This window comes from Oryctolagus cuniculus, chromosome X (genome assembly GCF_051225735.1).
Source record: "Oryctolagus cuniculus isolate XC-2025 breed Fujian yellow rabbit chromosome X, ASM5122573v1, whole genome shotgun sequence".
NCBI lineage: Eukaryota > Metazoa > Chordata > Mammalia > Lagomorpha > Leporidae > Oryctolagus > Oryctolagus cuniculus.
The window spans coordinates 105343498-105357133 of record NC_142888.1 but is presented as its reverse complement, the minus strand read 5'-3'; positions in this window follow the sequence as shown (position 1 = coordinate 105357133).

Below are 13636 nucleotides of genomic sequence, written 5' to 3'. Positions count from 1 at the left end.
TTCCATAGCCTTGGAAACTCATGACTGGTGCATAGGGAGATTACTGATGCCATAAACAGGACTGTCAATTTGTAAAGTCAACAACAGGAGTCACTGTGCACTTACTCCTCATGTAGGATCTCTGTTCTTAATGTGCTGTACATTGAGACTTAATGCTATAACTAGTACTCAAACAGTATATTTCACTTTGTGTTTCTATGGGGGTGCAAACTGTTGAAATCTTTACTTAATGTATACTAAATTGATCTTCTGTAAAAAAAAAGTAGAAAATATCAATTCTCAACTTGACTCTCACTGGGATTAAACATGACAATAGGTCTGATCTGATTTCATCATCATTTAAAAAATCATCTATTATTTTTCACTTTATGTTTCTGTGTGGGAGCAAACTGTTGAAATCTTTACTTAATGTATGCTAAACTGATCTTCTGTATATAAAGAGAATCGAAAATGAATCCTCATGTGAATGGAAGGGGAGAGGGAGTGGGAAAGGGGAGGGTTGTGGGTGGGAGGGATGTTATGGGGGGGGGAGCCAATGTAATCCATAAGCTGTACTTTGGAAATTTATATTCATTAAATAAAAGTTAAAAAAAAGATACACAAAGTGAAAAATACTGTTTGAGTACTCGTGATAGCATTAAATCTCAATGTATAGCACATTAAGGACAGAGATCCCACATGAGGAGTAAGTGCACAGTGACTCCTGCTCCACTTCTAATCCAGCTCCCTGATATTCTGCCTGAGAAAGCAGTAGTAGATGATTCAAGTCCTTGGGCCTTTGCACCCACGTGCAAGTCTGGAAGAAGCTCCTGGCTCCTGACTTTGGCCTGGCCCAGCCCCAGTCCTTGTGACCATTTGGGAGAGTGAACCAGTGAATGGAATACCTCTCTCCCTCTCTCTCTCTCTGTCACTGTCTCTCTCTCTCCCCCTCTCCATCTCTCTCCCTCTCTCTGTAACTCTACCCTTTAAATAAAATAAATATTAAAAAAACTTGGACTAGTTATTTAGCCTAGTTTATTACTATTTAATCATTTTACTCTTTAGGATTAATGTCATACTAGAATTTTCTCCTGTACTATTTTTTACGTTTGTGTAGTTTCTTTTTGCTTTATTTTGCAATTTTTACTTTTTTAGTTTTCATTGTAAATTAGTTTGTGTTTTTAAATGAACATAAAATTATAAGTTTAAATTACATAGCATAATTCCTGTCATATAATGAATGTTAAACAAATGTTAGCCACATATGTTTGATTCTATAGAATAAAAATGGCAGAACAAAAAGTGAGTTAAACATGCAAAGTTATAGAAAATCCAAGGAACAATATAAAATGTGGCATTGCTAAGTGGCTTATTCAAGAATATGCTGTGTAATACACCATGATTCGAGATTGAGAAAGGAAATATTTCATTCCATGGTTAGAGGCTTGGAAAAGTAAAATTTATTGACTTTTCCACTCTTATGTACTTCAGAACTATTTCACCATATGCCTTTATTACTTATAAAATAAAATTGAATTATATGTGATTTAAATACACTGAAATGATAAAGGCACATATAGTAAATCTATTCAGTGAATTTTGAGAAATCTGTACATCCATGTAGTCACTAACAGAATCAACATAAGTAATATTTTCATCACTCCTCCTCAAATTTGTCCATGATTGTTGTAGTTATTTTCCTATATCTCTAGTTCTAGGCAAATACTGATGCTTATCTATCACTAAAGAATAGATCTGCCCATTTTATTGATTGATTTATTTGAGAGGCAGAGAGAGACAGCGATAGAGAGACAAAAAAAGCAGCTAGAGAGCTCCAATCCACTGGTTCACTCCCCAAATGCCCACAGTGGCTGAGGCTGGGGCAGGTCAAAGCCACAAGTCATGAAGTCAGTCTGAGCTTTCCATAATAGTCTTCAAATGTCTTGAGCCAACACCTGCTGCTTCCCATGGTCTGCATTAGCACGAAGCTGGAATTGGGACCCAGAGTTGATAATCAAACCAGGTTCTTCAATATAAGATGCAGGTGTCTTAACTGGAGTCTTAGTTACTAAACCAAATGCCCACCCTTGTCTATTTTAGAATTTCCAAAAAGATGAATAATTATTATATTAATTTAGCCATTTTCTGATTAATATTTGCTTAACGCATCTTTTCCATACTTTCATTCGTAACTGTTACCAAACACATGTAGATACATGTGTTTATTCATTCAATCTAGCCATCTCTACTTTTTGTTTGACATTTTATACCAATTGTATTTAATAATTAATATTGTTGTGTTTAAATATACATCTTATTTGTTTCTATTTGTCCAATCTTTTATTTGTATTTCTTTTGTCTTTCTCATTTTAAGTATTTTTCCTGTAGTACAGCACTTTATTTTTATTAACAGACCATTGACTCTTTTGTTTTGCCTTCAATAATTGCACTAGAATTGACTATATATAGTTTCAAATTTCACATTGTACATTTAAGTGAAATTATAATACTTCAATTATAATGAAGAAAATATGATATATATATGTGCTGTGGAATACTACTCAGAGGTAAAAAAAATGAAATCCTGTCTTTTGCATCGAAATGGATGCAACTGGAAACCATTATACTTAGTGAAATAAGCCAGTCCCAAAAAGACAAATACGTATGTTTTCCCTGATCTATGGTAACCTAGAGAGTACAAAAAAATGTATAGGAGCAAAATTGATATTTTGAGATTTGATTATTGTTTATAGCCCTGTCTCTACTGTTGAGGAACAGTGTTTTTTTCTTAATGTTTGTTCAATTCTTTACTTAGTCGAGCGTTAAGCTTATGATTATAAAATAAACTGAAAGTATGTCACTGTAAAATTAAAAGAATGAATATGAAAGGAAGGAGGAGGGAAGGTGGGAAAGTGGGCAGGAGGAAGGTTAGGGTGGGAAGTATAACTATGCTTCTAGATCTGTATAGATGAAATACATGAAATTGTTAACCTTATATACATTGTATTTTTTAAGATTTATTTATTTATTTGAAATTCAGAGTTACACAGAGAGGAGAGGCAGAGAGAGAGCGAGGTCTTCCATCTGACAGTTCGCTCCCCAATTGGTCCAAGCTTATATATATATTTTTTAAAAAAATTGAAAAAAAGAACCTTACTGAAGCATAATTCTATTTATTTTTCCTGTTTTTTTCAGTATTTCAATTTATTTTTAACTTTTTATTTCATAATTGTCTCACATTTACAAAGCTAAAATTGAGGAGTTGTACAAGATTCCCCATATACTCCACACCCAAGTTCCCTTATTATTAACAATATTAGCATACTTGTCAGATCTTTAGAGCACACCCAACTTCCCCTATTTTTGAAATACATTCTCCCTCTATCCTTCCCACTGTTATCAGCTTCAAGAAATCAACATTCCACTGGGATTATTCTGCCTGCCCCAAATTTTGAAAAGTACCTCAAGGTAGAAAACGAAGGTGATTTTTTGATAACTTATATAATTCCCTTTCCCTCATTGATGATAATCTAAAATTGCCTATTTACAGTGTCTGAAATTTTTTTCTATGTTTTCTCTAGTTTCCTGAATTTCATAGTATGCATTTTTGTGGTATAAGTTAGTCTGATATGGTACAACTCTGTATGCCCCTGTATTATTTTAAATAAACATTTATAAAATCATACAACAAAATAACAAATAAAATATTTTGACATAACCCAGGCTAAAGAATATCAAAAATTCTGCATAAAGTATTGAGATTTTATATACATACATGTATCTATATACATGTCCACATATTTCATACATAAATTTGTTGAATTGATAAAAATTCTCATAGATAACAAATTAAATGGGAACAGTAACATGGACAGAAAGAAGTAAGAGTACAACACAGAGATTTCCCTAAAGACATCTGGAAATCTTCATGCATGAGAGAACTTCTAAAATATCATAGAAAATGAAATTAAAAGATAATTTTAGTGGAAAAATTTCAGAAATCCATGCATAGTATTTTTTGTGGTATGTATTTTCCATATTTAATGACTTTTTGATGACTCCTCTTGGATATTACTTGTTTTGGTGAACTCTCTAATACCAGAGGGTGATGTCCACTACTCACAGATATGGGAAAGAAAACTTGCAACCTTTGTATTGTAAGCCACAGACCCTTAAATGATATACCCACCATGAAAATATTAAAAGAGGAACAAAGCAGTCCTACAGAGCACAAAGAAAGTCATCTGATTCAACCATATATAAATGGAGAGGTAAAAAGGCCTCTTTTGAAACCACAAGCAATTTTTTATGTCTTCTATACTCAGCACATATCATCTTCATTGTCCAAGGAGCTCAAGACAGAAATTTCATGTATTTATGATTTAACATCTGGCAGAAGCAATTACGAATCATCATTCTCTCTGAATAAATTCATGCTCATTTCAAAGCTCAAATATTTCCTCAGATAAAATTCCAAAGTGTTTGGTATTACCTACCTCTTACATACATATACATAAATCATAAAAATGTTTATGCTGGTAAACAAGGCATTATGAAGGAGAGAACCTAAAAAAATCTGTGTGAGATCCACAAAGATTACTAATGTTGGAATTTTTAGATCCAGACTTTTTATGATGAAACTGAGAAAGTCAGATGGAAGACATCATAGAAATATGCATATAATATATCATTACAATTAAAGAGAAGATTAAAGATAACCAACATTTTATAATTGATGACAGAGTAATTAAAGTATAATGTAGGATTTGTTAAACACACTAATCAATTACTGGAGATTGTAAACCTCATGGTGAAAGTTAGAAAATACATGTAAATGAATAATAATGTAGATATAGCATATTAGACCTTATGTATTGTAGCTACAATTGGTCACATTCAAATGTGCAGCCTTCAGAGATTATTGTAAAATGAAAAGCAATGACAAGAATGTTCTGCATGAGAGATGACACACAGCTGTTGTTACAGAAGAATCTCCACTGAAGTTTCACCTTGAACACCATGTGCATAGCAGGAACACAGCATTTGAGCCACCACCACTGCCTACCAGGTTCTGCAGAGCAGGACGCTAGAGTCAGGAACCAGATCTTGTTGTCAAACCCAGCTATGCTAATGTGGGACATCATTATTTTAATCGTTATCCTAAATGCCAGGCTAAATGCCCATTACAATCAATGGAATTTTTTAAAATTCTGTTTTTTTTAAATTCATAGGCAAAATTTTGTACAATTACTGAGAATATCACAATGTTTTGATATACATATACCTGGTGAAATAGCTAATCAGACTAAGTAACATATGCATTACCTGAGATAATTTTCATTTTTGTGGTGGAAACACTAATCTACTCTCTCTGCAATATTGCTGGAATTTTTAATTAGCACATATTTATTTTATAAAAGCTTTAGCTACAATACCACTAAACATTAAAATAATAGTTCATTAGAGATAGACAAATCGCTTAAAATTACATTTCAAAAAATAACGATACCAATGGATATAAAAACTATTTGTTAACTAAAGGTAGTAATTAAAATAATGATTTTAATTATTTTTCCTGTCAGATTCATAAAGATAAATAGTGGTTGATATTTTAATGGCAAAGTTGGAAGAAAATGGATACAAACATCAATTACAATACAAATCATTTTTTCTATGCACCAAAGCTTTAAAAATTTACCTTGCCAAAAAATTGAAATTGTGTGGATGTTTCTAAAAAAAACGATACAAGTTTGCAAATGAAGTGCATGAAGATTTTCTTTCCTAGATTTCATAATTTAAAGTAACTGGTTAATTAAAAGTAAATGTCAATTAATAAGCAATTAGATAATACATTAGAACATCAAAATTACTTCCTGGTGCTACATGTACTTACCAAATAACTGAACTGGAGCCCTGGAAAAGGGACCATGCAGTGCATGATCTATTTTTGAAAATTAAAAGAAAAGAGGTATCCATTTTCATAGATGAATGTCTGATAGAGTATACATGAAGACTTGCATAGTGGCTTACACTGTTATGACATGAATGGTGACTATCCATATATTGCTTTTAGTATCAGATAAATAAGTATCATTTTATTTTATAAGAAACACAACCTTAATGTTTAATTATCACATTTACTTCATGGTAGTTTTCCTTGTTAATTAATGGATTAACCCTTTGATTTTGTAAGTTATTTTCACTTCTACAAACAGAAATGGAAATAGTCAAGAACAGAGTGTCATAAACCTATTACTTCTGTAACTGTGTTTTCAGGTATAAATGGCTAAATTGTCTATAGTAATTTCCCTGCTGATTCCACTGGCAATTTCGTTTCTTTTCTTAAAATTCATGATGATTACTTTGTACTCAAATTCATTCAGATTTGTAGCCACCAATATTTAAGGTATCTATTTACTTCAAATATATCTATTAGAAAAACTATGCTTTAATCTGAAAATTTAAAATACTGTAAATATTGAATTTATACAATTTCTTATGGAAAACCTGTGGGTTGTATTGTTTTAAGCTGTTTTACTTTATCATTCTTTGAATCCTTTTTCTGGCTTAAAGAAGAACATTGCCAGTTACCAACTAAATTTTAGATAGCAATCAGCTGTATTGTACTTACCATCTGCTATTGTTATTGTAAATGTTTTACAAACATTACATACCCTAAACTTATAAATCATAACCATTGTAAGTACCTACTATCATTTCCCTCATTCTATTGAGGTAGAGGAGCTAAATTACTTGCACAAACTTAGACAACCAGAAAGGAGTGGGGACGGTATTCAAAAAGTCTGCATTTAATGTCAAAGAAGTTAAAGAAGTGAAATACTGTAGCTAATCATCTCAGGAAAAAATAGGAAGCAGAGTTGCAAAGTGGTTGAAAGTCATGAGCCAGTATGTGACTTAGTTGAGTGACTCTGGCTCATTGTCACTCATTAAGTTGTAGTCAAGTTGTTGACTTGGACGACAGTGTCTGAAGGCTTAATTTGGGTGTGGAGGGTCCCTTTATAGGTTTACTCATTTTGCTATTAGAAAAAGATTCCAGTCATTCTTTAATATTACAGTCATTCCTCTATTCAAATTAGGCAGGTAGTATTAATAAAAAAAATTATACAAGCAAATTAATTCTGGTAAAATTTCTGAATTCTGAGGAAAAGGAAATAATCATCCAGATTCCAAGCAAAAATTGTGAGCTAATTATGAATAGAATATTATCAGAGAAGTGTACAACTTCTCATCTACTACACTGTCATCTAGATATGGTAGAAGAGTATGAGTATCTATATAATGTTTATTTAACAATCATTTATTGAATGTGTACTCTAAATCACCACTCTAGATGCTAGAGATGTAATAATAAGGAATATCAATAAAGTCACTATTATTACAAAGATTGGATTTAACAGAAGAGAACAAATGATACAATACAAATAGATAAATTTAATATAAATTCTTGTATATAGGTTTGCTTTGTACAAAAATATTTGTCAGATTGTAAAAAGGTAGCCAATGGTAGGATTTCATTCTACTCATAATTTAACTACTTAACTGCACTTTTTCACAGCAGAATACTAGTTAATTCTATGGCCTAGTCATATTAAGTATTGCCATCTGAAAATTAGAACACTAGGTGAATATGAATCACGAGACCCCCTATCTCTTACTATCACCTCTGATAAGCCTCCATGGTATGTATATCATTTAGGAAACCTATGAAGCAAAATGTCTTCTAAAAGAGAAAAATACCCTGTAGTTTGTGACAAATGTGGAATTTCCAATGAAACACAACCGTACCTTGAGTGGATTTTATCTTTGAAAATACCACTCATTCACATAGATCTTTCATTCAGGTTCTTACTGCTTTAGTCATAAAATTTAATGGAAATCATCAATCAGCAGACATTAGATGAAAATCTCTGACATAATAAAAAATGGACAAAGTTATAAGAGAATCCCTCAGTGGAAAAAGGGATAGAATAAAAACAGATAAAAACTTCAAAAATAAATAATTAGTATTCTGGTAGAGTTAAGAGAAGATAATGTATTGATAAAAGAATAGTATTATTTAGTCTCTATACAGGATAGTCAAAGAAAAAATGTGATTGCAAGAGGAATCAGTAAAAGATTTATTTCCAGTGTTGTAGCACAGTGGGTTAAGCCACTGCCTGGGAAGCTGGCATCTCACAGGAACACTGATTCCTGTCCCAGCTGCTGCTTTTTCCATCTAGTTCCCTACTAATGTGCCTGGGAAGGCAGTGGATAATGGCCCAAGTTTTTGGGCCCCTGAACCCTTGGTGGGAGATCTGGATGTAGCTCCTGGCTCCTGGCTTCAGGCTATACCAGCTCTGGCTGTTGTGGCCATTCTGTGAACAAACAGCTGCAAGATTTCTCTCTCTCTCTCTCTCTCTCTCTCTCTCTCTCTCTCTCTCTGCATGTGTGTGTGTATGTGTGTGTGTGTGTCTCCCACCCTGTCTGTAAATCTGACTTTCAAATAAATAAAACTAAAAAAAAAGGACATCAGTCTTTCCTTGCCTTCACAATTGAACTGAGAAATAAACTTTTCAGGAGTCTTGAGCCTATCAACTTCCAGTCTGAAACTGACATTAAGTCTCCTGGTTCTCAGGACTTTGGACCTGAATGGACTGAAACTATACCATTACAACAACAACAAAAAAGAAGCACATGGCCTAGTGCCTCTTTGAATTTCAGAGACAGCATATTCTTCATTTTGGTATGCTACTCCAACTCATTTATCCAGTGACCTGAAAATCTGGTAGTTTTCAGTGGGACCCAGAACAGAAGAAGGCTTGAAACAGACCCAAGCTGGTCAACAATCTGCTCTTCCCTTTGGGCCATCTGATCCATCAGATCCAATCATGTGCAAAGTGGCAGAACACTAGATGTGAATTATGACATAAACTCCTAGGATACTGAAGAAAAGCTTTGCCATCCATTTCAGATAACCCCACACCTTTGAAAAGTAGTTGTTATCCAGTTACTGGGCCATAGTGTACACTGAATGTTTGCCCATGGACAATAGAGTAATGCCAACTTAGTTGCCTGTCATGAACTGGCCCAACAAGTCATAAAGTTAAGTGTGCACTGCAGCGCTCTATCATCAAATAGAAGTATAAGCAAAGGATCTTCAAAACGGTCATGGAAAATACATATTGTAAAAGAAAACTCTTCAATGAATTTTTTTGCTTCAAATAAGCTTATCCTTTAATTATATTTTCCATGAACTTTTTGAAGTGCTTTCATACCAAGATGAAGCCCAAGGAGACCGTAAAAGCACAAGAACAGTTGCATGGAGTAGCCCAAATGTCTGGTTTCCTGCTCTGATTACAGTACAATCTGTTTCCAAGCTTCCACCTATATCTCTTTGGGAGTTCTCTACCATCAGTTGAAGAAGACGACTAACATCTGGTTTATAAATGGTCTGCATAATATGTATGAACCACCAAAATATGGATAGCTGAAGCACTACAGCCCCTGTGTGGAATATCTCTTATGGGCAGTGGTGAATGGAAATCCCCCCAGTATGCAGAATTTAGAGAATTCTACTTAGTTTTTCCACTTTGGTTGGAAAGAGAAATGGTCAAATGTATGATTTTGTTCTGATTCAAAAACTGTGGCCAATGTTTTGTCTGGATGATCAGGAACTTGAACAGAATTAGAAAAATGATGACAAGAAAATTTGTGTGATAAGTATATGGATAGATATCTTGCAATGAGCAAGAGACATATTTGTGTCTCATGTGTCTCACTGAAAACAGGATCTCCATGATTAAGTAGATACATGACACTTTCTGTGGATAATAGTCACTCACTTTTTCCCAATTCATCCGTCATCACCTGGTGGGCTCATGAGCAAAGTAACCTTGTGACAGTGAGGTTATATATGAGATTGACAACATGGACTTCTACTCACACCAATGAGTACCTGATTTGCTAGGAGCAGTGATAAATACTGAGACCCTGATATGGCAACATTTTACAGGGTAATCTTACAGCTACCTGCTTAGCAAATTCACTGAATTGGACCACCTCTTTCATTACAGAAGGAACAGCATTCTGTCCTAACTGGACTAGACATTAACTCTGGATACAGATTCACCTCTTCTATACAAAATACTTGTGCCATAACTACCATCCATGTTCTTTTTTTATTTATTTGAAAGATAGAGTTAGACAGTGAGAGAGAGACACAGAGAGAAAGGTCTTCCTTCCGTTGGCTCACTCCCCAAATGGCCGCCACGGCCAGCGCTGTGCCAATCCAAAGCCAGGAGCCAGGTGCTTCCTCCTAGTCTCCCATGTAGGTGCAGGGGCCCAAGAATTTGGGCCATCCTCCACTGCCCTCCTGGGCCACAGCAGAGAGCTGGACTGGAAGAGGAGCAGCCGGGACTAGAAACCAGCACCCATATGGGATGCCAGCGCCACAGGTGGAGAATTAACCAAGTGAGCCATGGCGCTGGCCCCCGTCCATGTTCTTAAAGAATGCCTTCCTCATTCACCATCGTGGTATTCTACACAATATTGCTTCTGATAAGAGAAAAAAAATAATGAGCAGTGATGAGACTATGCTCATTTAATTAATTAATCTTAACACATTACCTATTATCCCAAGCAGCTGACTTGATAGAATGACAGAATGGCCATGTGGAGACTGAGTTACAGTGCCAGCTGAGCTGATCTGAAGCCAGGAGCCAGGAGCTTCTTCCAGGTCTCTAACGTAGGTTCGGGGGACCAAGGACTTGGGCCATATTCTACTGCTTTCCCAGGCCATAGCAGAGAGCTGGAATGGAAGTGGAGCAGCTGGGACTTGAACTGGCACCCATATGGGATGCCAGCACTGCAGGCGGCAGCTTAACCTACTATGCCACAGTTCTGGCCCCTGAAAAAATTCTTTATTAAACTACAATATCGCCCCTGAATTTTCTTTTATTGTTTTCTTATGAGTTGTCACTTTCTTTTCAAGTTATATGTGAGATTATATTTTGGCTTAGAATAGACCATAGTTCTTGCAACTATAGATTTTGATTTAATTGTAAATGATATTTTAAAATTTTAAATTCTCATTTCTAATTCTTCACTGATAATACATTCAGATGAACCTATTTTATATATTAATACTGTAATCTTATACCTTGCAAAACTTAGTTGCTAGTTCTAAGATTTTTGTTATATAGCTGATTTCATCGGAATTTCTACATATACAGCTGTGTCATCTGAAAATACAGTTTCGTTCTTCCTTTCTAGTCTCTTGCTTTTTTGCACTAGTTAGGATCTCCAACGTCATGCCAAATAGGAGTAGTAACGGCAAACACCATGATCTTCTTCTTTGATTTAGGTATAACATCCAGTGTTTTGCCATTAAATATCATGCTAACTGTATTTTTTGAAGATGCATCATCAGTTTAAGTAGATCTTTTCCTATTACTAGATTGCTGAGAGTTTATATCATGCATGCATGTTAATACTTTCAATGCTTTTCTGCATCATTTCAAATAACATAGGCGGATTTACTTTTATTGAATTTATTGAATTTTTAAAATTAGTCTGCAATCTGGGAATAAGCCCAACTTTGTTATGATATATTATTCTTTTTGTGTTTTGGTGAATTCAAATTGGGATGATGCTTATGATTGACCCACAGTTTATCTTTCTGTTCCTGTTATAATGATCTTATGGAGTGACTTGGGAAGTGTCACCTCTCCTATATTGTGGTTGACTTTATATAAAATATGTAATTTATCTTCTTAAAGTACAGAACATGTATTTTATAAGTCAAGTTATCTATAAGTTGTTTCTTTTTTTGAGAAAAATTTACTGCAAATTCTAAATTTTAAATACATGTGTGACTATTTTATCTATTCTTAGTGAGCATTGGCATTTTTTATCTTTGTAGGAATAATCCATTTCATCTCTGTTGACAAATTTGTTGGTATAACATTTCTTTCATTTTTAATGTCTTTAATAACCATGTTGATGTTTACTTTTTCTTTCCTGACCTTTCCTAATTTGACTCTATTCTTCCCAGGCAACTCTGTATAGTGCTTTATTGATTTTAATGATTGTCTCAAAGAATGTGTTGTAGCTTTCATTGATTTACCTAATGCTGTTTCCCATGCTGTTGATTCCTGATTTGTTTCTTACCATTTCCTTCTGTAAACCTTCGGTTTCAGTTGTTTTTCTTTTGCTAGTTTCTTGCAGATGGAAACTTAGATAACTAATTTATACCATTTATTTGAACACATCATTTGATACTAGTTTTCTTCTACAAACTTTTGCTCCATCTCACATATTTTCAGATGTTCACTTTTGATTTTTAATCAATTTCCTCTGTGATTGCATCTGTCCATGGATTATTCAAAGGTGTTTAAATTTGTAAATACCTGCATTTTCACAGTACATTGTTGTTAATTTGTCTGCTATATATTTGCTGATTTTCTGCCTAATATGTATTTCAATTAGTGAGAGGGATATTATGACCTCCAAATATTTCTTAAAATGTTTTCCACTTTTCTATTCTTATTAATGATCATTTTATGGGCCAGTGCCACAGCTCACTAGGCTAATCCTCTGCCTGTGGCACTGGCACTCCGGGTTCTAGTCCCACTTGGGGTGCTGGATTCTGTCCCGGTTGCCCCTCTTCCAGTCCAGTTCTCTGCTGTGTCCAGGGAAGGCAGTGAAGGATGGCCCAAGTGCTTGGGCCCTGCACCCGCATGGGAGACCAGGAGGAAGCACTTGGTTCTTGGCTTCGGATCAGCACAGTGTGCCAGCCGTAGTGGCCATTTGGGGAGTGAAACAACGGAAGGAAGACCTTTCTTTCTCTCTGTCTCTCTTTCTCACTGTCTAACTCTGCCTGTCAAAAAAAAAAAAAAAGGAAAAATGATCATTTTATGAGCACTGACTACAAGGCACACAGACTTTTTTTAGATTGATTTATTTATTTGGAAGTCAGAGTTATACAGAGAGAGGAGAGGCAGAGAGAGAGAATGAGAGAGAGAGAGAGAGAGAAAGGTCTTCCTTCCGATGGTTCACTCCCCAGTTGGCCGCAATTGAAGGAGCTGAGCTGATTTGAAGCCAGGAGCCAGGATCTTCTTCCAGGTCTCCCACGTGGGTGCAGGGGCCCAAGGACTTGGGCCATCTTCTACTGCTTTCCCAGGCCATAGCAGAGAGCTGGAATGGAAGTGGAGCAGCCAGGTCTCAAACCGGTACCCATATGGGATGCCGGCACCTCGGGCCAGGACATCAACCCACCGAACCACAGCACCTGCCCCAAGGCACATAGACTTTTAACATTTTATATATTCTTGAGGAATTTACCACTTTATCTTTATGAAATTGTTTTCTCTATCTCCTGTAAAACTACCTGTTCTGAAATCTATTTGACTCCTTTTTTTAAAGAAAGATTTAATTTGTTTGAAAGGCACAATGACAGAGAGAGACAGAGCAAGACGAGAGTGTGGGGAGAGAGAGATAGAGAGCTCTCCCACCTATTTGTTCATCTGCCCAAATGCCAGCGATAGCTAGGTCTGGGCCAAGCTAAAGCTAGGAGCCAGTAACTCCATTGGGATCTTCCACATGGGTGGCACAGACTCAAGAAATTTCGCTGCTTCCCAGGTATATTGTCAGGGAGCTG